This window comes from Acomys russatus, chromosome 2 (assembly GCF_903995435.1).
Source record: "Acomys russatus chromosome 2, mAcoRus1.1, whole genome shotgun sequence".
Lineage (NCBI taxonomy): Eukaryota > Metazoa > Chordata > Mammalia > Rodentia > Muridae > Acomys > Acomys russatus.
Genome location: NC_067138.1, coordinates 65130239 through 65154856, shown reverse-complemented (window position 1 = coordinate 65154856; position 24618 = coordinate 65130239). Strand labels below are relative to the sequence as shown.

General features: G+C 42.4%; 1 protein-coding gene across 5 annotated transcripts in view; it reads right to left on the bottom strand.

The window, feature by feature from the left end:
• Positions 1-24618, bottom strand: part of Znf462 (zinc finger protein 462) — a 141383-nt gene that overhangs the window by 92476 nt on the left and 24289 nt on the right. The window contains exon 1 of one of the 5 annotated variants that reach the window (XM_051162126.1): positions 20917-21673. The exons of the other annotated variants lie outside the window; for them this stretch is intronic. The gene's annotated coding sequence lies outside the window, so the exon portion shown is untranslated. Of the gene's footprint in view, positions 1-20916; positions 21674-24618 lie in introns of those variants that run through there. 5 annotated transcript variants of the gene reach the window in all.

Here is a 24618-nt window from a genome sequence, read left to right as displayed (position 1 = left end):
TATCTGCAGCAAATGGGCGTTTCTTTACACTATCCCAGGAAAAGTCAAAAGACAAATGCGGTCGATTAAGTGAATATTAATTATACAGTTTTAAAGATCAGGTAAGAAGATGAATGCTGGCCAGTTTTTAACTTCTTTGCAGATCCAGCATAAAGGTCGATGAAGCATCTTCTAAGGACAACTCTTATCCTTAAAAGAATGACATGATAGATGCAGCTTGTGTTCCTTACAAGCTTTAAAATGGTCCATGACATGGTGCCCTTGGCATTTCTAAAGTAGGACATGGGAACCCATGGGGGGGGGGGGGGGGGGGGGGGGATCAAAGTATCTCTAAGAATTGAATAAAGCCTCCAGGAATTCATAATCTTCCATAAGAAAAGCTTTTGTGATGAATAAGACATCTCCATAAGACAAGTGGGGTTTTTTTGTTGTTGTTTTTAACTAACACTGCAATGCAAAGGAAAATTGTAGAAAACACAAATGTGTTTAGAAATTCTTCATCAAAAGAGTCTATGCCTTAATCCAGCCAAGAACTTCGAGGGTGGGGTAGCGGGGAGAGCGGGGCATTGCTGCTTCAAGCGAAGGCTTGAATAAGAGAAAATATAAAAAGAACGGGAAAGGGGCTTGAACTTTAAAATCAGAGGTCAGAGACAATTCATTAGCCATTCCCTGCCCAAAACACAACCAGGATTGCTTAGACTGCTTAAGGACTCCAGAAAAAACCAAATGTCCAGCTCCAACCTCAGACTTAGGGGAGGACTGAGCTGCGTTTAAGAAGATTTTATTACCCACAAAATTTAGGAGTTGAGAGAAGGGTCTTTAAAAAGTTCTAATAGTTATATCTCAATCAAGTTGGGGGAAAGCACACTGAGGGAGCATGACGGAGGAAGGAATGGCAGGGAAAAGACCAATGAGCAATCTCGTTGGAAAGAACAGGACACACAAGAAAATTATATACAGCAATTAACAGAGAGTCGATGGAGGATGAGATCAAAGATGCGATGATAAGACATCGGAATGAGATGAAAGGGAGCTGGCAGTTGAAGAAAGAAACTGATGACACAAATAATACCACTGTAGAACCAATAAATATATTAAAGTTAGAAGAGGAACAATCCACAAACCAAAAACAAAGTTGATGATGTAGAAAACAGTCTTCAAAACACTGCACGAAAGGCAGAGGAAAGGGACAAGCAGATGAAAGCAGGTAGGAAAGATGACAGATAAAGGCTGAGTGCAGAGATGCAATATACAGATGAAAGTATGCTAGAAGGCGACAGCAAAGCAAGACAAAACGCGCTCAGGTCTGGGGTAGAAAATAATTAAGATGGCAGAGAGGCTGATGTTCCCGGAAAAAGTAATAGAGAATCGTCAGAATTGAGACATACTGAGCAGGATTTCAAAGGGTGAGCAAGAAACACTAGTGACATTGGGACATACACCAGAAATGCTAAGTGGCCTTGCCGTTGTGCACAGAGGGATTTGACAATGGCCAACAGAGAAGCGGTGTCTACGTAGGCTTAAGAAAGAGAATTATGACCAGAGTAGTCAGTCCTCAACTAAAGTCCCAATCATGTACAAAAGTGATAAAAGTTAGAACAGAAAACAAAATCATACTAATTAATAACTCCTTCCAAGGAGCTACTCAAGGGATGGCAGAAAATGGCTCAGCTTGCTCTTGCAAGGGCCAGAGCTGGGTTCCCAGCACACAAACACCCACAGGCACCCTAGGGACCTGATCTCCCTGACCTCCTGGGCCGCTTGCACTCATGTGCACATACCCACAAGTAAACACATGATTACAAATGAGATAAAAGATTACTCAGTGATATATGGTACACGCAAACAAATGAAATTCAAAATCAAGATGTCAAGAGGGAATTCTCAAATCAGTAGAGGCCGTGTGCACTGAGTCACTTTTGACTACAATGAAATGATTTATAATACTTGCAAACAAAATATAACCTTTTAGGTGAATGGTTATAATAATAAGTGACCTCATAATAACCACCAAAATGTACACAAGGCAAAAAATATAACTCCCAAATATTTTACAAAATAGCAAGGAGGAGTGAAGAGGTTAACTATACTTGGCTGAATAGTCTCTCCCTCTGTCTCTCTGTCTCTCTGTCTCTCTGTCTCTCTCTCTCTCCCTCCAGTTTTTTAGATAGGGTTTCTCTGTGTATCCTTGGCTGTCCTGGACTCATTGTGCAGCTCAGGCTGGCCTTGAACTCACAGCTATTCACCTGCCTCTCCTTCCCGGAATGCTGGATTAAAGGCGTGTACCACCACACCTCGGTTGGCTGAATATCCTTAATTCATACATAGCATTGCATAAATAAGTAGCTGAAACCAGGACAGCCAAGATGGCACAGAGAAACCCTGGCTTGAAAAAATTAAAAATAAAAATAAATAATTTTTAAAGGACCGGATAGTAAAGTTAATAAAACTCCAAAAAGGAATAAAGCTGTAGCACTGTTGGTAGAGTGCTTTCCTGGCATGCAGGAAGCCCTAGGTTTGGTTCCCCACACTGCGTATGATGATGTAGAATCAGATGATCAAGTTCATTCTCCACTATGTAGGAATTTTGAGGTCAGCCTGGGGTACTGAAGTCCTGGCATGAAGAAGAAGAAGAAGAAGAAGAAGAAGAAGAAGAAGAAGAAGAAGAAGAAGAAGAAGAAGAAGAAGAAGAAGAAGAAGAAGAAGAAGAAGAAGAAGAAGAAAAGAAAAGTAAAATAAACAAGCAATTACAGGAAACTTCAAATTGAAATGTAGATGCAGTAAATAAAATTAATTTTAATTAATAGTGAAATAAAAACGAATACATAACTTTCAGTTACTAGAAGGAAGAAATCAAAGACAGAGTGGATGGTACTGTAAACACGGAAGACAAAGGAGACACAACAGAAATATGAAAGAGGATGCAGATGACTAGTGAGGTTCAAGTGTACATGTTCTATCTACCGTTATGTGTGAACTGGGTCACCCCACCTTTGGAAAATGTCCCAGAGTCAATGAATTTAATCTTTAGTTGTGTTTTGTTTATAGAACACACACATAGCCAAATGTAATGACATGCATCAAGAAGAATACCAAGCAAAATAAAATAAGTAGAGGCCCTCAGTAGTATTACTCAAGGATAAATTCAAGAAAGGACCTCTCTGGATGATAAAGACAAACACTTCATAGTGTAAGAGCACAACCCACAGTGAAGATTTATAATGAATAGAAATGAATTTAGAATGAATATTTGTGCCACCTACCAGCATCAAATAGACACCAAAACAACAGCAACAGATACAAGAAATAGGCATAAGTACTTAATAGACTTAATCTAGAAAGACAAGTAAGGATATAATTAATTGCACTAAAAAATTGAGTTAGATACATTTCAAATTTTAGATCCTAGAATTAGAAAATGTACTTTCTTGTTCTTCGAGTATCTGTTGGATATTTACAAAGGTTTCCAAGTGCCCATGGAGGCTTCTGAAAGTCCTTAATGCCCAAATTGAGAGATAATAAATTACAAACAGAGACGAGAGTCTATCGTTTCTATTTGCAGTGCAATAAAGCTAGGGGGAAAAGAGGCAGATTTCCAAGCACCCGGGGAATTTTGTTTTTAATATTCTACTGAATAATTTCTCAGATAATCACAAAATCTGAACAGCAGACTGTAACTTTTAAAAGGGTACACATTTAAATGTGGAACTTGGCAAAAAAAAAAAGTTACTTAGAGGACATTTTGTAGTTGCATCAAAGTATAAATCGATATGTAACAAGGCTGCAGGTGGAGCTCAGTTGATAGGGTGCATACATGCCTAGATACACGAAGCCCTGGGTTCAATCCCCAGTACCACATAAATGGATTTAGTGGCAGACACTCCCAGAACCTAGGATTAAGTTTGGGAATTCAAGATTTTCCTTAGCTACATAAGGCTTTGTCTTGTAATATGAAAATAACTTTAAAAAGTAGAAGTAACATTTCTTAAAGCAAAACTATTATTAAATGTCCCAAATACTTAGCATGTAAAAAGGAAGGGGCCCTGAGGTGGGAGTGGGAATCAGAAATCAAAATCCTAATCAGGCGTGCTGGTGTACATCTATCCCAGCAGATGCAGGGACCGCTGCAAGTTAGAGGCCAACCAGGGCTACATAGTGAGTGAGACCCTGTCTAAAAAACAAAATACCAAAAATCAACTATTACCAAGACTTAATAAGTGAATCATGTAAACACACACACACACACACAAAACTAAATAAAATTAAATTAAAACAAAGGATAGTCTAATTAAAGATAAAAAGGCAGAACAAAGCATAAAGACAGAAGACTAGGGTTAAAAGTGCTTTATCAGTTTGCAAGTTATAATGTTTAACGTGTGGCAACTTGTTGATCTAATATAATAAATAATTGTCTGGAAACTCAGAGATTACCTAAATTAATTGACAAAGGGACACCCTACTCCTGCTGACGACACACACACACACACACACACACACACACACACACACACACGAATACTAGAAACAACTGAAACGTTTATGCACAAGGCTTAAGAAACTTTTTAAGATTAAGAAATCAGTAAACCAGATTCTTTTCAAACTGGTTAGCCTCCTGCCAAGATCCTGACCACTTTAACACAGCCCTCAAAACTCAAGTGACAATGGTAGCTGGATAAGGACCAGGTATGGCGGCCCCAGGCCAGCAGCCCTAGCAGAGGTAGGCGGGTGGATCATGGGGGTTTGAGGCTAGTCTCATCTACATAGTGAATTTCCGGCTAGCCAGCCCTTTATAGTGAGACTCCACCTTCAAAAACAACAATGGAGACCTGGTGGCACTCAGAGGAAGGATGGCAGGCTACCAAGAGACTTGATACCCTATGAGCATATACAGGGGGAGGAGGTCCCCCTCAGTCATAGTCATAGGGGAGGGGAGTAAGGGGAAAATGGGAGGGAGAGAGGAATGGGAGGACAGAAGGGATGGGATAACCATTGAGATGTAATATGAATAAATGAATAAATAAAAACAAATTAAAAAAAAAGAAAGAAAGAAAAAAACAAACAAAAACCAAACAACAACAACAAAAGGCCAGCCAGTGCTTCTTCCAAATACTGAGGCAGACATTCAAAATAAAATCTGGGTATGCATTAAAGGGCAACCGTTCCATGATGACGTAGGATAAAGATACCATAATAAAGGGGCTAGTGTTTCAATACAGTGAGTCCACCAAAGCTATCTGAAATCATGAGAAGACAAAAAGCGGACTCATCAATACAGAAAAAGCTGAGGACACTTGAAACATGGAGGTAAACTCAGCACCACACTTAATAACTACAGTAGAACACCTGTTACTGCTAAAACTTGAAAAATTCAGGTCAAAACCCAGACAAGTGATCAGACTATGGTGGCCTATGCCAGAACTAGGGAAGCAGATGGGTCAACGGCTTGCTAAGCAGTGATCTTTTGAGGTTATTGAGGGCTCCGGGGGATCCATTCTCCAGAGGATGAAAAAAAGAAAAGAAAAGAAAAGAAAAAGCAACTGAAAGGAACCAGATAAGAATTCAGCCTCAGCTAGGCTGCGTGTTGTGGAAATGCTGGCCAATACATTTGTATACGAAAACAGCCAAAAGCTGACCATGGTGCTACACACCTTTAAACTCAGGCAGATGTAGGTGACTCTTCGGGAGTTCAAAGCCACCCCTGGTTTATGAAGTGAGTCCAGGACAGCCAGCATAACACAGAGAAACCCTGTCTCAAAAACCAACCAACCAAACAACAAAAACCAGCCCTCCCCAACCACCCCCAAAGAAAAGAGAACAGAATGTTAAGTGGGGAGATGGGGGGCAGGAGGGGAGCGGGGGTGGGGGGGGGAGCCCTGGGGGCGGGGAAGATTACCTAGATTTAGTCCCAGGAAATGACACTTCTGTGAAATGAGTTGAAGAACTGTTTACATTTGGTAAGAAGACTGGTTGGAATCTCAACTCCTTGTTTCAAGTTTCTCCTCCCACAGTCACCTTGCATTCCTTTGGCTACTTGCACCTCCCAGTCCTTAATGGCAGCTTTATCTCAGATAATCTGTAGGCCTGGATTTTACCACCCTAGCCTTAGGACCTGGGGAAGATTTTCAATGAATACCTGTTTAGCCTCCTCTCTGACAAAGGGTCACTACCATCCATTTAAAAAGCCTTTAATTTCCTTAGAAAAAGCAGCTCCATTCTAGTTCCATCTTAAAGAGATTTAAAGCAGTAGGAGGAACACTGGCCAGGCACTCACAGCCCATTTGTTTTTCTCTTGCCTAGAACAGTGTAAATGAGAATATTCCTTCAAATTCGCTTTGCATAGCCTTAAATTGGTGTCTCTGCAGATTCACCCAGTAATCCAGATGTTTACAGAGCTAAATCGGCCTTCTGCTGGGCGCTGTCTGATTTTGAAAGAGGCATCTGTTTTCCATGGGTCTTTGCCTGAACTTCTAGGCACTGCCCTCCTTTACCCTTCCGTACACTCCCATTTCCCATCTCAGACTGATTAAGGACCTTACTGCAACGTCCCTGAATGTAGACTGAGAACCCTTGCCTCAGACCTCACCTCATAACCTATAAACTGGAAGTTCTCCAAACCTCTATTATGTAAAGCGACCCATGACCCATGTGTCCCAGGGCTGTTGTATAAAATGATCTAGAGAAAGAACCTTAGTTAGCATCGTTCTCTGGCATAAGCAAAGACTTAATCGGCCATGCACTTTATTATTATTTTTTTTTTTTCAAGACAGGGTTTCTCTGCATAGCCTTGGCTGTCCTGGACTCACTTTTGTACACCAGGCTGGCCTTGAACCCACAGCAATCCACCCGCCTCTGCCTCTCAAGTGCTGGGATTTAAGGCGTGCGCCACCACGCCGGGCAAACTTTTTATTTTTATAACAAATGGCTTTCTTGCTCCTTGGACTCCAGTCTTCCACAGGTGGTTTGTTCTAACTGCCAGGGTCAGGAGCAACCTTCTTAGGAAGAATGGTCGGATAATCTAACTTCAAGCCTTTCCTAAAGCACCGTTTATGAGGTACGCTCCATCAAAGCCCACATTTTCCTTTAAATAACTCCCGGCTCTGGCTGGACACCTGTAGCTAACTCTCTGCCCTCAGCAGTTGCCCCAGCACCATCAGTTTGCAGACTCAGTTTGGAGCAGAGCCTCTCAATTCCAGCACTGCCAGATCACTTCATTTGAGGGTTCCCTGAGCCCTGAGGACCCAGATGCTATCTACTCACCAGAGGCCAGGAGCGATCTATATCTGAGCCAGGAATAATAACCCATCATTACTTCTACTGGTCTCCCAAAACCACCACAAGATGCCCCTAATAGGGCAAAGTTATTTTCAGTTGAGGACCTTTACCCCTCCCCCACAGTGACTTTCCTGGTACCCTAAAGGCTCATCCTGACTCTCACAAGCATTTTCCACACAGCGTCATGCAAGCTGTTGAAACCTAGGTCTAGCTGCTCTCTAGAACCTTCTGTTCCTCCATCATGTGGAAATGAGTGCTAGAGTTTGGTCATAGGCTTAAGGATAAATGTTAAATCCACTTAAGGATAAAAAGAAGAAACAAAAACCACTAAACATGAACTTTGGTTTCAAGGGAACTTCTTTCTAAAGATACATAAGTGCTGGGGAAGGCTCCTAGCACATTAAAACTGACAGGCTGTGTTTTTGTGTGTCTGGAGGGGATGTGGAGGGTGGGGACAGAGTGGAGCAGCAAGACTGGGTCCCATCTGGTCATGAATCAGAGGCCTGGTGGCTGGAGGCTATTCCAGGGCAGATCAGTAAAGCCTTTCTGAGGCCTTGTTCCCTGTTCTCAAGGACAAACCATGTCCCTCCCTCCTTTCAATGCCACCCTTGTCTAAAGCCTGGAGACACATTTGGCAGTGTGGGCCTTAATGATATGTTTCTACCTCTGTCCTCCTTTTCCTCTATCTCTCTGCTGCTTATACGGCTCCTGCCTCCAGCCATGGCATTTCAGACAAAGGGTGTCCTCACAAAGCAGAACTTTCACTCATAAAACATGACCAAATTCCAGGAGACTAGTGTATTTGGAGGACGGGAATCATCAGGGGCTGAAAAGAGCTAGTGACAGTTTATTTCTGCAGAATCACTCAAGACACTCAGTCCTTACAAGAGTCACATATTAAATTACGAATGAGGTCACTGATGGCCAAGGCTCAATGTAGGCAAAGCTCTGGCTATCATAGCTGAGGATCCCAAGCATCTAGCTGCTGCCTTCCAAAATCTTTACTTCTCCTTAAAGAATTTGTAAGCTGGAAAATACAACACATAGTCTTTTACTATTTAAAATACAATAATATGCGCTAGTGTATAAATAACTGGAAGACACAGGCCCCCAAGCCCTGAATAGCAAGGTCGGCTTCAGCATGGAGTTGAGAAGTACTTTCACTTTGTCCAAATTCCAGCTCCTTTAATGTTTGTAATTTTTTATTAGTGTGTGGGTTTTACAAGCTGGAAAACCTTTTTAACATTTAAGTGTTTTCAATAAGAACTAAGAAAACAAGCTAACCCGTCTCTCTTTAAAAAAAAAAAAAAAAAAAAAAAAAAAAAGATGTTCCAGGTCCACAAATGGCTGGCCACATTTTAGAGAATGTGGGTGCGTGTAATCACTTTGGTGTTTAAATACTTTATGAGTTCACACAATAACGAGGTCATGTGACCAAAATGGCACAGCCAAGACTGACCACAGAACACTAACTGCCTATTAGCAGATGAGCCAACTTTGTGCTCTGCTAGCAGGCGTCATAAACTTCAACCCACATTAGATGTGCCTCATAAGATAGATAGGGGCGAGGCGCAGAGGGAACACACATTTGAACTTCCAGTTTCCCCTGTCAGTGGACTCCAGCCATCAACCTTCTGTTTTCCTTCCATCATGCATAAGGGAGGGCACAGACTCTGTTCTAGTGGGACCATATTCTTTTTTTTTTTTTTTTTTTTTTTGGTTTTTTGAGACAGGGTTTCTCTGTGTAGCCTTGGCCATCCTGGATTCACTTTGTAGACCAGGCTGGCCTCGAACTCACAGCGATCCGCCTGCCTCTGCCTCCCGAGTGCTGGGATTAAAGGCGTGTGCCACCACGCCTGGCTTGGGACCATATTCTTTACCATCTCCCTCAAAACACATAGACACACCTTATGATGTCTCTCCAGGGAATCTGAGAAGCAATATTACCCTCTGAAGATATGTAGGACAGCAGGCATGCTCACCTCATTCCACAGCGAGATCCTGAGATCAAGATGGGAAATCTGAGCCTCAATGAGGTAAAGTCTGGCTTTGAAGTGTCTTGTCATTGCCAAGGCCCACCTCATCTCACATTTAGACTGGTGAAATGGCAATCTTTGACCCAGAGCTCTCTGCCTTCATTTAAAACTAAAATTATTTTTAACTGAGCCCAAACCAATAATTTATTGATAAGCTGCCTTGAGCCAACATCATTCTTTTATGGAATATTTGTGTGACTACCAGAATGAATGATTCTTGGCATAGGATTTAAAAAAAAAAAAAAAGAAAGAAAAGAAGTGCTGAGGAAGACAAAGATGGCTTAAGTGTGCCTTTTCGGATATGTAAGTTAAAATGTAACAGGGTCCAGCACTTGGGAGGCAGAGGCAGGCAGATCACTATGAGTTCGAGGCCAGCCTGGTCTACAAAGCGAGTCCAGGACAGTCAAGGCTACACAGAGAAACCTTGTCTCAAAAAACAAAACAAAACAAAACAAACAAACCAGGATCAAGACTAATATCCAAAAATTAGCAAATGAAGAATTCCAAGCACTCTAAAATGAAATGTACACAGTTATGGATACAGCTTCCTAATGCAAAGGCAGAGAACAGGGTGCTAGTCTGGACAACCAGGAAAAGAAACAACATGACATGGGTAGGGAGAGTGGGTTTAATATTCAATATATCCTCGAAAAAGGGTTTCTTTCTGTGGCCCTGGCTATTCTAGACTCTTTGTAGACCAGGCTGACCTCAAACTCAGAGACCCACCTGCCTCTGCCTCTCGAGTGCTGGGATTAAAGGCGTGCACCACCACACCCGGCAGTATTGAATATAAACCCAGCAACTGAGACAAAGAAATAGGAGAATCAAGGTCAACCTATGAGTCAAAACCAGACTCTATCTAAAAATAACAACAAAAACCTAAAACCAAACAACACCAGCAGAATGTTCTGAAAGACCTAAGATCCTGTAGGGCTGTGGTGGCCTTTAATCACAGCAAAGGCAGATCGACCTCTGAGTTCGAGGCCAACCTGGTCTATACAGAGCAAGTTCCAGGGCGGCCAAGGTTACCCAGAGAAATCCAGTCAAAACAAACAATCAAAGAAACAAAGAAACAAACAAAACCCGAAGATCCTACAGAGGTCCTTAGCAAAGATTAACAGGACCTCCTCCTAGCTCCACCTACCATCTGGAATTCGGGAAAGATACAAAAAGTTGTTTCCTTACCTGTAGAGTAAGTAGGGCTAAAGAAAGTGACAACTATGTAGTTGCAAATGTCAGAGTCTCCTTGGAGAATAACAGAGAACACTCACCAATCTTCATCAGAGGAAAGTAATACAATGCAACCTGTGTCCTGGAGATTACAAGGCAGCCTTAAGGAGGCCTTCTAGAGGAAGGGAGGGTGGTGAGACACAGGAAGCCAAGGCTGAGACAGTTTCTAGGGACGAGATAAAGTAAGTCTGGGCTGGGAAGGTGCACTGTGGTGAAGAAGAAAGGTCACGCCTGCGGGATAGTTAGAAGGGAGAAGCTAACGTGGTTGAACTCCATCTAATAACTAGGTCACCACCTTCTGACCTGTCCAGAGTAACTAATGAGATGTGGCCAAGCTTGATTTTTTAAAAAAACGTATGTCAAGCACAGTATGTTCTTCATAACAGACAAAAAAAATTATGCTTTTAACTGAATTTGAAAGGATAGTTTGAAATAGTTCAGGAAGATAGTCAAAAGTGCACCAGCCTATAAAAACGACATTCTCTTGTATTTAAGTAGAAAGCAAAAGAATAAAGTAAAACCAGTATTGTGTCACAAAAGCACAGCATAAGTTACACACACACACACACACACACACACACACACACTTTAAATTTCCTAGCAGCCATTATTTCATCAATTAAGATAAAAAAAACATATAAAATATATTTTCTTTTCCTGGTGAGCTTCAAAAGTATTTCAGACTTAGAGTAGCATATCCACTCAGACCTGGCACATTTCAAGTGCCCAAGAGACAGTCGTGGCTCAGGGTCACCATAATGGACACACTAGACTGACGACGGCCTTGAAGGATCCTTTTGAACAAGGTACTTATTATAGTTTTCATAGGTGCTCATCTGTCACCTCAGGCAGCTGATGCTAATCTAATCATATCTTGCAATAGACTGTGAGGCCTGGAAAACCATCCCATTCCCCTTAGGATAATGAGCAATAAGTTAAATATCCTGCCTATTTTCTTTAAAAATGGTATTTTATTTCATGGACATTGAACTATTTTATGCACCCTCTGTAACAATGATACGAAGGTCTTTTTCAAATCAATGCATATGATCATTCCATTGCCTAGCTGAACTTTTCCCGAGTGTGCCAAGCCCCAGCACTGATCCAATTGAAAACAATCTTTGGCCAACAAGAGCTGCTTGTAGAATTTAGCACCTGGATTGATTATCAGCACTCAATGTGGTACTCAGGAGCCTAGGCTGAGAGCCCACCTGCCAGAGTTTGGATCCAGTCTTTCCTACAGAACAATTGCTTGGACTCTTTACTGTTATGAACTGGGGACAGAGATGAGGAAGGGTTGATTGAGACTGGTTCTCACTGTATCACCCTAGTCTTCCTCTGCCTTCCATTTGCTGAGATTAGCAGCTTGCGCCTGCATGCCCTGCCAGCTGCCTTGATAAGACAGACAACTGCTCTGCGCCTCCATTTCCTCTCCTGTAAAAAGTGGTAAACAGAGGAGCATGCCACAGGCTTGTCATTGAATTAAATGAAGGCATATATGAAAATTCTTCGGACACACAGTCTCATCAATAATTCTTCGCCTTTCATGGACCTATAAAACCTTCCAGAAACAACAGTGTCACATATCTATCTCAAACGGGTTTCCAGGCAGCTTTGCACAAAGTGCCACAAGTAGCCTGGCTTCATATCCTCATCTTGGCCCATAACATAACGCACTCGCAACCCTGTACAAGCTACTAAAGCTCTGAGCCTCTGCTTTCTCTCAGCTGCAGGGGAGGCATATCTCTCACATGCTAAATAAGAATAACAAAACAGCTGGATTTGCTGCACGATACAGAGAGGATTACGTTGGGCAAGCAGGATGACAGGTAAGCTGGCTAGGCATGAAAGGTGTCCCATGTCAGTTATCCCAGGTGGCCACAGGCAGGCTTAAGGGCTACATGGTGAGGCCACATATCCAAAGAAAGAAGGAAAGAAGTGAGGAAGGAAGGGAGGGAGGGAGGGAGGAAGGAAGGAAAGAAGGAAGGAAGGAAGGAAATACAATTTCTGTTCTCTCCCAAATATAAGTAGCATTTTCTCTCTTGTTTCTCTATCTGGGCCCATTGTTGTTTTAAACCCATCAGTTTGAGGCTGACCTGAAGGACCCACTTCTGAGTGGACTAAAAGTACAGAGACACAGTTATGACACTACTGGTTATTTCCAGGAGTGACTGCAAGTTGTTACCAAACTCTTAGTAACGACTCCAATCCTCCTAAGCCTCGGCAAGTCATTTCAGCTCCCAGCTCCAAGGACTAATCTGAAGAGCATGGAGATTTCCTTCCATGGTGATGCATCCTCACAAGGTTAGAGGATGTCCCCTGAATATCCCCCAACTTCCTGTTAAAAGCCTAGGAAGCATCCGTCCTTTGTGGGTGAGTCATCTATGGTACACTGGAAAGAGCTGGTCAGAAGACAGGGTTTAGGTCTCTGTGCTAGAATTCAACCAGCTGTCTGACTTTGGGGAAGTTGCTTGACCTCTGTGGGTCCCAGAGAGTTCTTGTTTCACTGGCTCACTGTGGAGTGTGCATTTATGTAATGTAGCTTGAAAAGCCCTGTTCTCATTTACCATGAGACTTGAGGACCAATGTAAGGTGTGATTTTATCTAAACCTCCCTTCCCTCTTCTTATGCTTTGGTAGTATTATTTTTAGGATTGGGAAGATATAAAGGAATTCTTGCCTTTATATCACCTGTGTCATCCCCTCTCCTCTCACCCAGCTCCAAAGTCAGTAACTGGAGATCCAGACCTCTGAAAGCAGGAAGAGGATGAGGCCAAGGCAAGAAGCCTGGAGCCCAGATGACTCACAGCTGTGGAATCCATTAACTGTGGAATGCTCCCTGCCTTCTCCTCCACAGCAAGTGTCTGCGTTAGCAAGGTGCAGATGACTGATAAAGGAAACAAGCACTTTTCTTTGCAGGCCCAAATTAATTTCTGTCTGCACACATATATGCACACACGTGTGCCTCCACATCTGCAGAACACACTCCTCTATTAAGTTGTATGAAGACAAAAGATGAATTGTTTGGGGGAAAAATGTTTGATAAAGTACAGCATGCTTTCCAGTTGACTTTTTCTCCGTTGGCATTTGCTAAATAAAACCTTACAAATCTTCAAATAGGAGTAAATTTTTAAGAAAAAGGACTAAGTAAAAAGTGGGAATTCTTAGCTCCTGAAAGTCCGCAAGATTGTCTAGATATTGGATTGTAGTGCTGGTGGAAGAGCACAAGGCCATGCAGACTGTATGAAATGTTAACAATGCCAGAATGCTTTGTTTAAAAAAAAAAAAAAAAAAAAAAGATGGTCAAAAGCCTAAAGCTAATAAGCTTGCATTACATGCTCATATAGAAAACTCCTTAATCTTCTGTCTGAGTTGCTCTTTAGTTAAATGGATGCCAGGATTACAGAACAAGAGTAAAGGACCTCAAAGGGGACATTCCAAATACCTTGTGCCTGGATTTTCTCACACCACGGTACATATTAAAGTTCTATTAAACCAACTGCTAATAATTTTCAAATGGCTCATTAGTTCTACCCATGACCTTGGGCCACTACCAATTTCAAACCTTGTCTTCAAGTCTTAATCAACAATCTTGACTGGAGTATTCTTCTCACAAGAGCAAATGCCTTGAGAGAAGACTGTGGGCTGCACAGTCTTCACTGAGATTTATGCAATACAGAATCTTAACCTAAAAACCCCAATCTTTCTGAAAGGAAAGCTGAGAGTTCCTTTTCTAGGGAAAGGTAGCAAACTAAACTTTGCTCTATTTTTAAAGAAAAAAAAAAAAATCTGTTTTTCTTTCATTCCCGCCTCCCACTCCCCACCTCCTTTGTTTAGCAGCAGAATGCCTAGATGGCTCTCTCAGGATTCTGGAAATTTCTATTGAATGTGCTTTCATCAACAACTGGAATTTGTCCAAAGGGGAAAAGTAAAAGAAATTCCAGGAAAATATACCATCACCTCCTTCAGATGAATCTAAGAAAACGTCACCTTTTCTATAAGCAAGGGCATGGAGAAAGGAAGAGCTCACAGGGATGATTTTATTTTCAGATGTGATTTATCGAAGGGACTGAAGACGACTCGGGGAGAAATCAGAACTCTGAGTGGGAACGAGCCAAGACCAAAAGGAATGTCCTTTTCTTGGGCTTGGAAGAGAACATAGTTTTCTCTCGTGACTGTCTTAACTTCAAAAGCAGAAGTAAGCAGTGCCGTTCCATGCAGAGCTCTTCTGGCTTTGTTTCCACTCTTTCCGCAGAGAAGGGGAAAGGTGGCCCATTGGGTGTCCCCACCAAAAGAGGGGGAAGACACCACCACTCTTTCTTAACTTTCAGGACATTGATAACTCAGAGGAAACAAGAAAAGAGATGGTCAGAGATTGTTCTGGAATTAAACATTAGATTAAAAAAAATATATATATATATCAAGAAAGTATGAGATTTCAAGAAATGTTCAGAATTTCCGAGTGGCAAAAAGCAAAGGCCCTGTGGTTTGTGTCTAGGGAAAATGTTCTTTGCTGCTTTGATTCTTTTTTTGTATTTTTGTTCCAGGAAGACAACTCTTCTTCAATTGGTGAAAATTCCAATTAATCTTTCCTTTCCTAGAAATCCATCACCTCACTCCTTTGCCAAATACATTTTCTGTTCCACCTCTGACTTTTTATTAATGCTCACCAAATTAGCTAAAACTCTTGTACTAGCCACATTCTTTGTTAAAAGAAAAAAAATTTATTCACCCAACTTCAAGGAGATATATATATATATATATATATATATATATATTTTTTTTTTTTTTTTTTTTTTTTAAGGACTCCACTTAGTCTTCAAGAATAAAAATGAGAAAGTTGCCTGGATCATCTCTTTGTTCACTGTGCTGGCACATTTCCAGGCAGGAGAAGCCAGTAATCTCAAGATAATTGAACAACTTAGTCCCTTATGCGCTCCCCACTATGCAATACTGTTGAGCGTGACAGCATGATGCAAGTGACATGGAGCTTTAGTGCAGAGGACAAAGGCAGGGAGTGACCTGGAGAATTCTTTACCAGAGCTTATGCCCTCTGACCTAGTCACATTTGGCTACCCAAGGCATGCACCAGAGCTCTGAAGATAAGCCTGGGTGCATCACTGGGAATGGGGATCTTTTCTTTTCTCTTCTTCTTTTTTTTTTTTTTTTATCTTAAATGGAGTTTAGCTCAACCACAGAAGGTAAAGGTGAAAACCTAGAGCCAGGCAAGGCAATGTATGCCTGTAGTCTCAGCACTTAAAAGTCAGAGACAGGCACGGAGGGGTGGGGGTGATCCTCAAGAGTTTGAAGTCAACTGGGGCTGGAGAGAGACTTCTAAGCCAGCAGGGGCTGCTGAGGACAGAGAAAGAGAATAGCAGATAGATGCAAAGATACAATGCCCTGTGAGCCATTTCATGTGGTAACTCGGTATATACCCCAAAAGAATTCTAGAAGATATTTTAAAAAACTGCAAGCCAAGAGGCTAGGTCACCAGTATTCTTGGATGGGGCACTGTAGATATTAAAATTTATCCAAAGGGAAAAGGCAAAAGAAGTTTATACTTGGGACTGTTTTGTTCCGTCCACATGCAGAGCAAAATAGAAGAGGGCACGCAAATTCGTCAAAGCCAGGAAAGCCATTTTTGCATCCCTTACTGCCCAAAAGAGCAATTGTATCACCATATTTTGTAAACTTGGGGGGCAGAAGCTCATCTACGAATGCTCAAGTTAGTCTATGAGAAGGGCTAGCCTGAGACTCTGGTGGGCAAACCAGAAAGGTGATGGAGGAATCCGAGACCAAAGCGGAAACTCTCTGCAGCCCAGAATATGAATTCTCAAAGAAATGGTCACATCTATTACTAGTTCAGAGATGCCACAGTGACCCCCACATCTTAATCACCTGAGCCCAGCAAGACTGACTGAGAGGACAACCATGATATCCAAGCAGCTTTATTTGAGGGAGTCGATCGCCAGCAACTAATGAAAAGATAAAAGCCAAAGAAAATACACCACAATGTACCATTTCTAGGTGGGCAGCTAGTTTACATGTGGGTGGGTACAGGCATAGATACTAGGTTATGAGGGTCTGGAATACAAACTAGGTTCTTCATGTCTCTAGAGCCAACATTTACCACAAACCTGAAAAGTGGAAAATACCCAGTAAACTTTTAGTGGTTGGGGGACAGGACATAAAGCATCTGCCTAGCATGCATCTGGTCCTAGTTCCCAATCCAATGTCACAGACTTTAAAAAAAAAAAAAAAAAAGGAAGGAAGAATGAATGAAAGTGAAAAATGAATATGAATGAATGAACGTGAAAAACAAATTAGGCTTGTGTCTAGCTTTCAATAACAGGGAACTTAGCTTCCTTTCTTAAAGTAACCAGGCAATGTTGAATTAGATGAGCGCGGCTGACAATAGTGGAAAAGGTACCGACTGCTGTTCCCCACTAAGGTGCATCCATTTGTCTCATCTGGCTGGGCTGGCAACAGAATTGAGGCTGGGCAAGGCAAGGCCATAGAAATACCAATAGCAGAGACAAAGCAAAGAGCAGGGCATGAGACACAGCCTGATAAAGTTCTCCAGCCTGGTTCCTTTTTAACCAGGCATCATCCCTGTACATTTGCTAGCATGGGTTTCCATTCCAACCCAGAAGATGCAGCACTGACAGGCACAGCTGAGCTCCTGGAGCATGAGGGGGCTGGGCGGAGGTGCAAAACCAGAGTTTTACAAAGATGAATAAGGAGGCAAAGCTTTCGGAGGCCTCCCACTGAAAAGGGGCGGGGAGGAAAGGTGTGTGTGTGTGCGCGTGCGCGAGCTTGCGCGCACATGGGGTGAATGTAGGGACTTCCACCTTGGTGCCCCATTAGGCCAATATTTTGCAAAACCAGGTGTGTACAATTTGCCTATTAAAGTTCTCACCCTGGGGCAACTGACAAGACCCATCAGTCCTGGAAGACAAGTGCTGTGACCCCAAGGCAAGTTAGCACATATCCAGAATATTTTAAACTCGAAAGAGAATCTTTTTGTTCAAGTGAACAGGAGTCATTCCACCAAAACCAACAGACTGGGAGGAAAAGGAACTAAGAGTGATTTGCTCCTAGTTTTGTGTAAAATGATGATCTTCCAAAACACAGAGTCAAGGAATGGGGGTGGGGGTTGGTACAGGGGGAAATCTGTATTTGTGATTCTACAAGAAGTATTTCATCAGAAGGCACAAGCCCTCCAAGGTTTTAGAACCAACACGTTGCTATTTTGGTTTTCTGTGATAAGGTCTCATTCTATAGTCCAGGCTGACCTGGCGCTCTTTATGTAGGCTCAGGGTAACCTTGAACTCATGATGATCTTTTTCCCATTTTGGCCTCCAGAGCTCTGGAGTTGCTGGTGTGAGCCACCACACTTAGCTTGAGCCCAACTGCTTAAGCACCAAGATCACCCAGAAAACTGTGTTACCTTCTCTCTTCTTTGGCTTTTGGGAAAATGAGACACATGCAGAAGCCAGTACAAATGACCAACACTGTTATTGACCAGGACAGCGGCTCTCAGTCTTTCTAATGCTGCAGCCCTTTTACAGTTCCTCATGCTGTGGTGACCCCAACCATACCATTATTTTCACTGCCACATCATAACTGTAATTTTCCCTACTGTTATGAATTGTAATGTTATTATCTGATTTCTAATGGTCTTGGGTGACCCCTGTGAAAGGGTCATTTGACCCTAGAGGGGTTGAGACCCACAGGTTGAGAGCCACCAGCCTTGGGAATCTGCCTGATACTTAAAACACCAAATAAGCAAATAAATGAATAAACAAACAAGTAGCCCCGGTTCTGTTGTCAGCCCAGCCAAATGGGACAAATGGATGCACCTTAGTGGGAAACAATAGCTTTTCCACTATTATCAACAGCATTCATCTCTAATTTGACATTAATGGATTGTTCTACCTGTGAAATGCATCTCCCTCCCTCTAAACATTAGCCCTATTCAGGCCACGGTATTATCAGTTAGGACTTAAGAGGATAAGCATGACAGTTCTGGTGGTGGTATCCTGGAGGATAAATAAAGTCTACATTTACAGCATGATTAGCACATATTTCACATTGTTGTAGACAACCCCAAATCCACAGCACCCTAAATTTCCAAGCAAATTGATCCTCTACATCTGTTCTCACAGCAGTTCATCTTTGGAAGTTGGAAAGGATTTCCAAAATTATATTTAACGTTTTATGAGGGTCTGGTTTCCAGAAAATCTCTGAGCAAAGTTCCTTCCTTTTTGCCGCCCCCCCCTCCACCCCCCCCCATCTAAATTGATGGAATCCAGTTTGCTAAGGATAACTCCAAAAGGCCTTACCAATCCTGGCTGCATCATCCTAACTACACAAAATTTATAGATTCTAGCATGCTGTAAAGCAATCCTCTTCCCTGTGAACTTCTTGATCAACACTTGACTTGCCTCATTAAAATAAATTAGAAGAAGAGAGAAAGGAAACAGCGTACAATGTGCGCTTGACTTTGCTCAACACCCTGAGAGGTTTTATGCAATTTAACAACTTAGGCGCCTTGAGCAAATCTCTTAAATGTTTTTGGACTCAAATTCTCTGGCTATGAAAAAAGATTAAATACCATTCAAGGTTTCTTCTAGTTCCTACGCCCTGATAACTGGTAGGGGCCCTGAGAAAATACCTCGTGGCAACAAAGTCCCAGCTCAGCTATGTTAACTCTAGACCCAGAGGTTCTCAACCTTCCTAATGAGTGTGAGCCTTTAACACAGTTCCTAATGGTATGGTGATCCTCAACCATAAAACATTTTTCATTGCTACTTCATAACTGTAATTTTGCTACTTTTATGAATTGCAATGTGAATATCTGATATGGAGGATGTCTGGTGGGCCCATAGATTGAGAAACACTGCTCTAGACAGTTCTGGCATCTTTGAGCCTTTTCTCCCTTTCACCTACAGGAAAGAACTCAGAAGCTAGCCTATGAGATCATGTCAGAGAGAGCACGCAGGGACAGGCAAACTAGACAGCATATAACAGTGGTGTCTAAGCCAGCACTCAGGGAGGTGGAGGCAGGCAGATTTCTGTGTATTTGAGGCTAACCTGGTCTACAAAGCGAGTCCAGGACAGCCAAGGCTACAGAAAAACCCTGTCAAGAAGTACAAAGATAGCAGGCAAAAGGGAGCTGGAGAGTCCTTAGCAATGATGGAGAAAGAGCTCATCCTGTTAGCTGATACAGCCCAAGGTGAAGGCCATTACAGGTTCAATCCGCTACTTAACATCCATTTCCTGGATAAGTCACAGGAAGAAGCTACCCCACATTGGTCTCTGCTTCCTGGTTAAACAATCTTTTTTTTTTTTTTTCCCCCTTCCCATTTTAAAACGTTTGGAAATGGGATGTTTCCAAAAACATCAAATAGGAAAGGGTTTGACTAGGGAGTAAATCTGACTTTTAAAAGGGACAGCAACTATGGGGAAGTGCCACCTCCTGTCACTTACTCCCCCCCCCCCCCCCCCGCCTTTTCCCCCACCTACTTCAACCTTCTCAGCTTGATCTCCACTCTCTTTCAACAAGCCCAGACAAGGCACAGAATCCCACAAATGAAGCTCCAGGCAGTCTCCACCAATCAATCCAAACTGGCATGAGAAATAGAAGCTATCTGCCAATACAGCTGAAGTGAAATAAGCATGGATCCTCAAGACAGGAAACTGCGATTCCATTTCGGGTTTCCCTAGCTGACTTTCCTACACCACGGACTTTGGACCAATCACTTAAGCCTTTCCAGAGCTGGATGCAAACCAAAGGGGCTGGGCAGGATGCCTTCCAGGGCGCAGGTAATGAGTTCACACTCACTACTGATGAGAGCAACTTCTTCCCTTTCAACCCTCTCTCCCTTTCTGTTGTGTATTTGGGGACCAGGGTTTAGAATGTGCTCACGGTCTATGTCTGGATCCTCAAGGCGGTGGCATCCTGGCATTTTATTTTTAAAACTGGGATCCAGTGTCATTGCCAACATGCAGTGCCTTGACTCCTGAGAGCTGGATACCCTTGAGTCATTATCAACTTTTGAAAACAGGCAACAACATTCACACAGCTGAAGAGAAACACTTCAAGCTTTAACATTTGGAGTTGTCAAAAACCTAGTGAAGTCAGGAAAAGAGCGAAGAAGCGACTCCAACCACCTTCTTACCACCAGCCATCATCTCCTTTATTAATGCTGAGGCAAGAGTCCTTTTGCAGCCTGTCAAACTAAAACCAACAAACCCACTTCTTCTTGGCTAGGTGTTATATGTTAGTTATTATTTAATTTTAAAAACAATCAAGTTTGTTATTTTATTCAAAATAGGCATTACACACTTTCTAGACTACTTTGTGCTTACTTTACCTTCTTCTGGGAAACACAAAGCCTTCGTCTGTCTAGATGAGGAAACTTCCAGAGAGCAAATCATTCTGAGAACATGACTCTTTCTGGCCTCCTCTCCTCAGGGGCTGGAGTACAGGTGGGAACCGGAAGCTCTCAGGCATCGAGTGGGCTCCAAAACACCAAGCAATCAACATCACTCCTGTGTGCAGGATGGCCATTTCAAGTTGTCCTGTTCTCAAACCCTGAAAGTCTCATGGGCTCTGTCTGCACCATATGCCCAAGGAGTGACCTCACATAGATTTCGTCTGGAGAATCTGGACGGGGCAGGCTCGTTTGCTACAGTGATCTGAGTCACAGCTCAGCAACATGTCAGGGTTAACAAGATCACATGTTCAGCTGCCACTTAAAGCCTTGGAGGCACTTCAGCCTCTTAACTTGGGTAAGCACTAGGAGCCTAGCAGGTAGTGTCCAACGCCTCAAAATAACTTTAAACTATACTCCCTTCTTGGAACATCTAAGCATGCCAAGGGCATGACGAGGAGTTCTTGGGCTACGATTACTACCTTTCTGTTACTAAAAATGACAGGTAATCAGATAAATTTCCCCAAATTTCTTCTATAAAGTCCTCCTCGGTTGTTTCTCCTCTTCTAAAACATTCTTCCTATCTATCCCCTATGAAACTCTTAGCATTCAAACAAAATATAGAGAAGAGTTATTCCTCTGATAACACATTCTCTATCGCTAACTCACTATACTGTGAACATGGAGTTTTATGACTGAAATGAATTTCAGGGGTAGATAATATGTAAAAAATAATAATCCCCCTTATTCTCTCAGGTAGCCATTGCCCAGCCTTGTACCTCGGTGATTTCCCTTTTGCGTGAGATGAGTGCACAATACGTTCTAGGAGATATGTTGGCTCTGCCCACTGCTTTGATGAGGCATTATCTTCCTCTTTGGGGCAAGATTTACTGAGCTGTCTTAGTCAAGTCACTGTGCCGTAAGCAGCACAACTTCATATCAGGCATATTACTGGTCCTACCTCATGCTGACCTTGCAGCCAGGGTCACTCACAAATAGATCAGTGAACAGTGGCTTAAGGTTAGAGGCAACAGCTTCAGACCAAGCCAGTCTGAAGCTATATGGAGCAAGTCCCTGCTCAACAAGTACATTTCTTTATTAATAGAAAGAAATGTTTTTACTTGGGTAAACCAATAGCAATTTCTTTGTATTTAAATATTAACATAATGACTTTCCTTTGTTTCTACCAAGTGAATTAAAATGAAAAAACATGCATCTACTTTAACTGATGAAGGCAGATTCTGCTGACATTGCCTTCATGGTGGGAAGGATGGGCTAGGGCAAAGGAGGATGATGGAAAAGATGGAGCTTGACAAATGAATAGTCTGCCACTAAAACACTGAAGTAACATTTTCCAAATGTAAATCATTCTATTCAGTACCCTTAAGGGTCCCTGAAGGTACTACATTCCTGGGGAAGAAAAGATGTAAGCCTATTATTCCATAGCCCTAATGACTATCAGCTACAGTCCTTTGCCTACTTCTTGCATGCCATCCGCTCAAACACACTGGCTGCATCTCTCTTACTCACTGCACAATGACAACTGTGCTCAAGGTCAGAGGAACTCTGACTCCTACACATTCTCTGCTCCCAGTCTATACCCAATGAACCTAAAAGCCCAGTTTCAATAAATCCTTTCCGTTCTAAGTTCTCAGAATAATTCTGAAGATCAACCAGGCTTAGCAATCACAATTTCATAGTGACTTTTTAAAGGGAGATGCTCACCCTTCCCCTGACAAGTGAGTGCTTGCGAACATGCATATAAACACACACACACACACACACACACACACACACACACACACACACACACACACTCGGTTCCTCACACGTTTTCTTCAAGCGCAACGAAGAAAGCAGAATTGCTTTTCACTACCACTCAAATAGCCACAATTAGCAGCCTAGGCCCCACAGATTCTTCACATTCTCAAGTTCTTAAGACAAACAACTGTATGTCTGCTGTATAGTTTGCTTACCAGCCCCCATGAGTGCCGGGGGCTCCTCTACCCATCTCAAAGAATCTGGGGCTGCTGATTCCAGGTACACTGATGAATAAGTCAAAGGGGCCTCAGACTGAGCACTGGACTCCAGCCAAACTCCAGACAAAAAGATTTACTAATCCCTTGTATACCATATAAAAATAATAACACAAAAACAAAACCACCTGCCATTAGCCAAATCTAATCTAATCCTTCCTTGCAGTAACAGCTCCACTCACACCACTTCAGTGCTGAACTTGGCCTTGCTAGCACAATAGATGAACTAATGATGCAGGCCTGTGTCCAAGGCACTCTGGGAAAATGCACCCTCCTTGCAGTGAACTCCGATGAAAAGTGAGGATTAAAATCAGAACTAGCAAACAAGCCCTCGAGGAGGAAAACCTTTTCATTGCCGTCCATACACCATTCTGTCTTCCCCATCCAGCGTCAATGTGGTCCCCGGCTTCAGAAAGCCTATTACCCCGCTATTACCCTACCCTCACTTTAACACATACTTTATATTAGAATGCGTTCCAGGAAGCATATGGCAAGAGAACTAGGTCAACCATTAACCAAATAACAGGAAACGGCTCTGCAGTGCACACCCTTCAAAAGCTTGCTTAATGAGCTGGCTCTTCAGAATATGTCCTTCAGTCAGGTTAGAAGTAACAGGATCCATGGGTTTCTTTCGTGCGGCAAGGTCACCTAAGTCCTAGAAGGCTTCTGCACACACTAGACTTTCAACCATCTGAACCGTTCCATTGAAATATTCAAGAACTGAAGTCAAAGGTTCAAAGAAGAATGTTTTCTGGATCCGCTTGACTGCCCGCAAAGAACGTCCACTATTATCCTTGCTTCTGAGGGCGATTCTTCCAATTCTGGCAAATTGATGGGAGATAGTACATACTCATCTTTTCTTTCCAGAACGTCTCTCTCTGTGTTCCTTTCAGGCATCTGCACCACCATTCACATGACACAATCCACTTGGACTTAACAGGTCAAAAAAACTCTTAGTTCCACTAAATCTACTAATGAGTTTCCTCTAGAATCAATGATGGCCTGGAATGGGTTCATATTCTTGAGTCTCAATTCTTTGCCTCCAGTACTGTGAATCAGTGCTAGAAGTACTAACAATGAGCCAAAGGCTCATGCTTAATAAGCCACCATCCTCAAAGTAGTACCCTTCTACAGCTACCAATGTCCAAATTCTCTTTGGTCTCTTTAACCTAGACTGCTAGTCACACATTCTGACTTCTGAAATGTTGTGTAACATGAATTTGTAGATCTGGGTGGTGTCCTTTGATGGAGAATTTACACGTCAAGCTACATCTTCACCAGCACTTAATGCTGTCTGCCTAGTGGGATTTTGTGTCAGCAATCATGGCTAAGAAGAAACAAAAGAGATATGCCGTGTTTCATAAATCTAGACCTCTGTTTAAAATGCTAGGTTTGGTTTACTGACCCAACATAGACCTTTCGGATGCAGCATCTACTCTAGGCAGTATTCAGGACATCAGTGTAACAAAGTGACCATGGGAGACTCCACCTTGTCTTCCAGTAGCTTCTAGTCTAGTCTTTTCAGTGGCTGATGAAACTCAGCTAACTGTTGGCCATCGAAGTTTATTTTGCCAAATGTTAGCTAACTAATGTAGTTTTCTTTAAA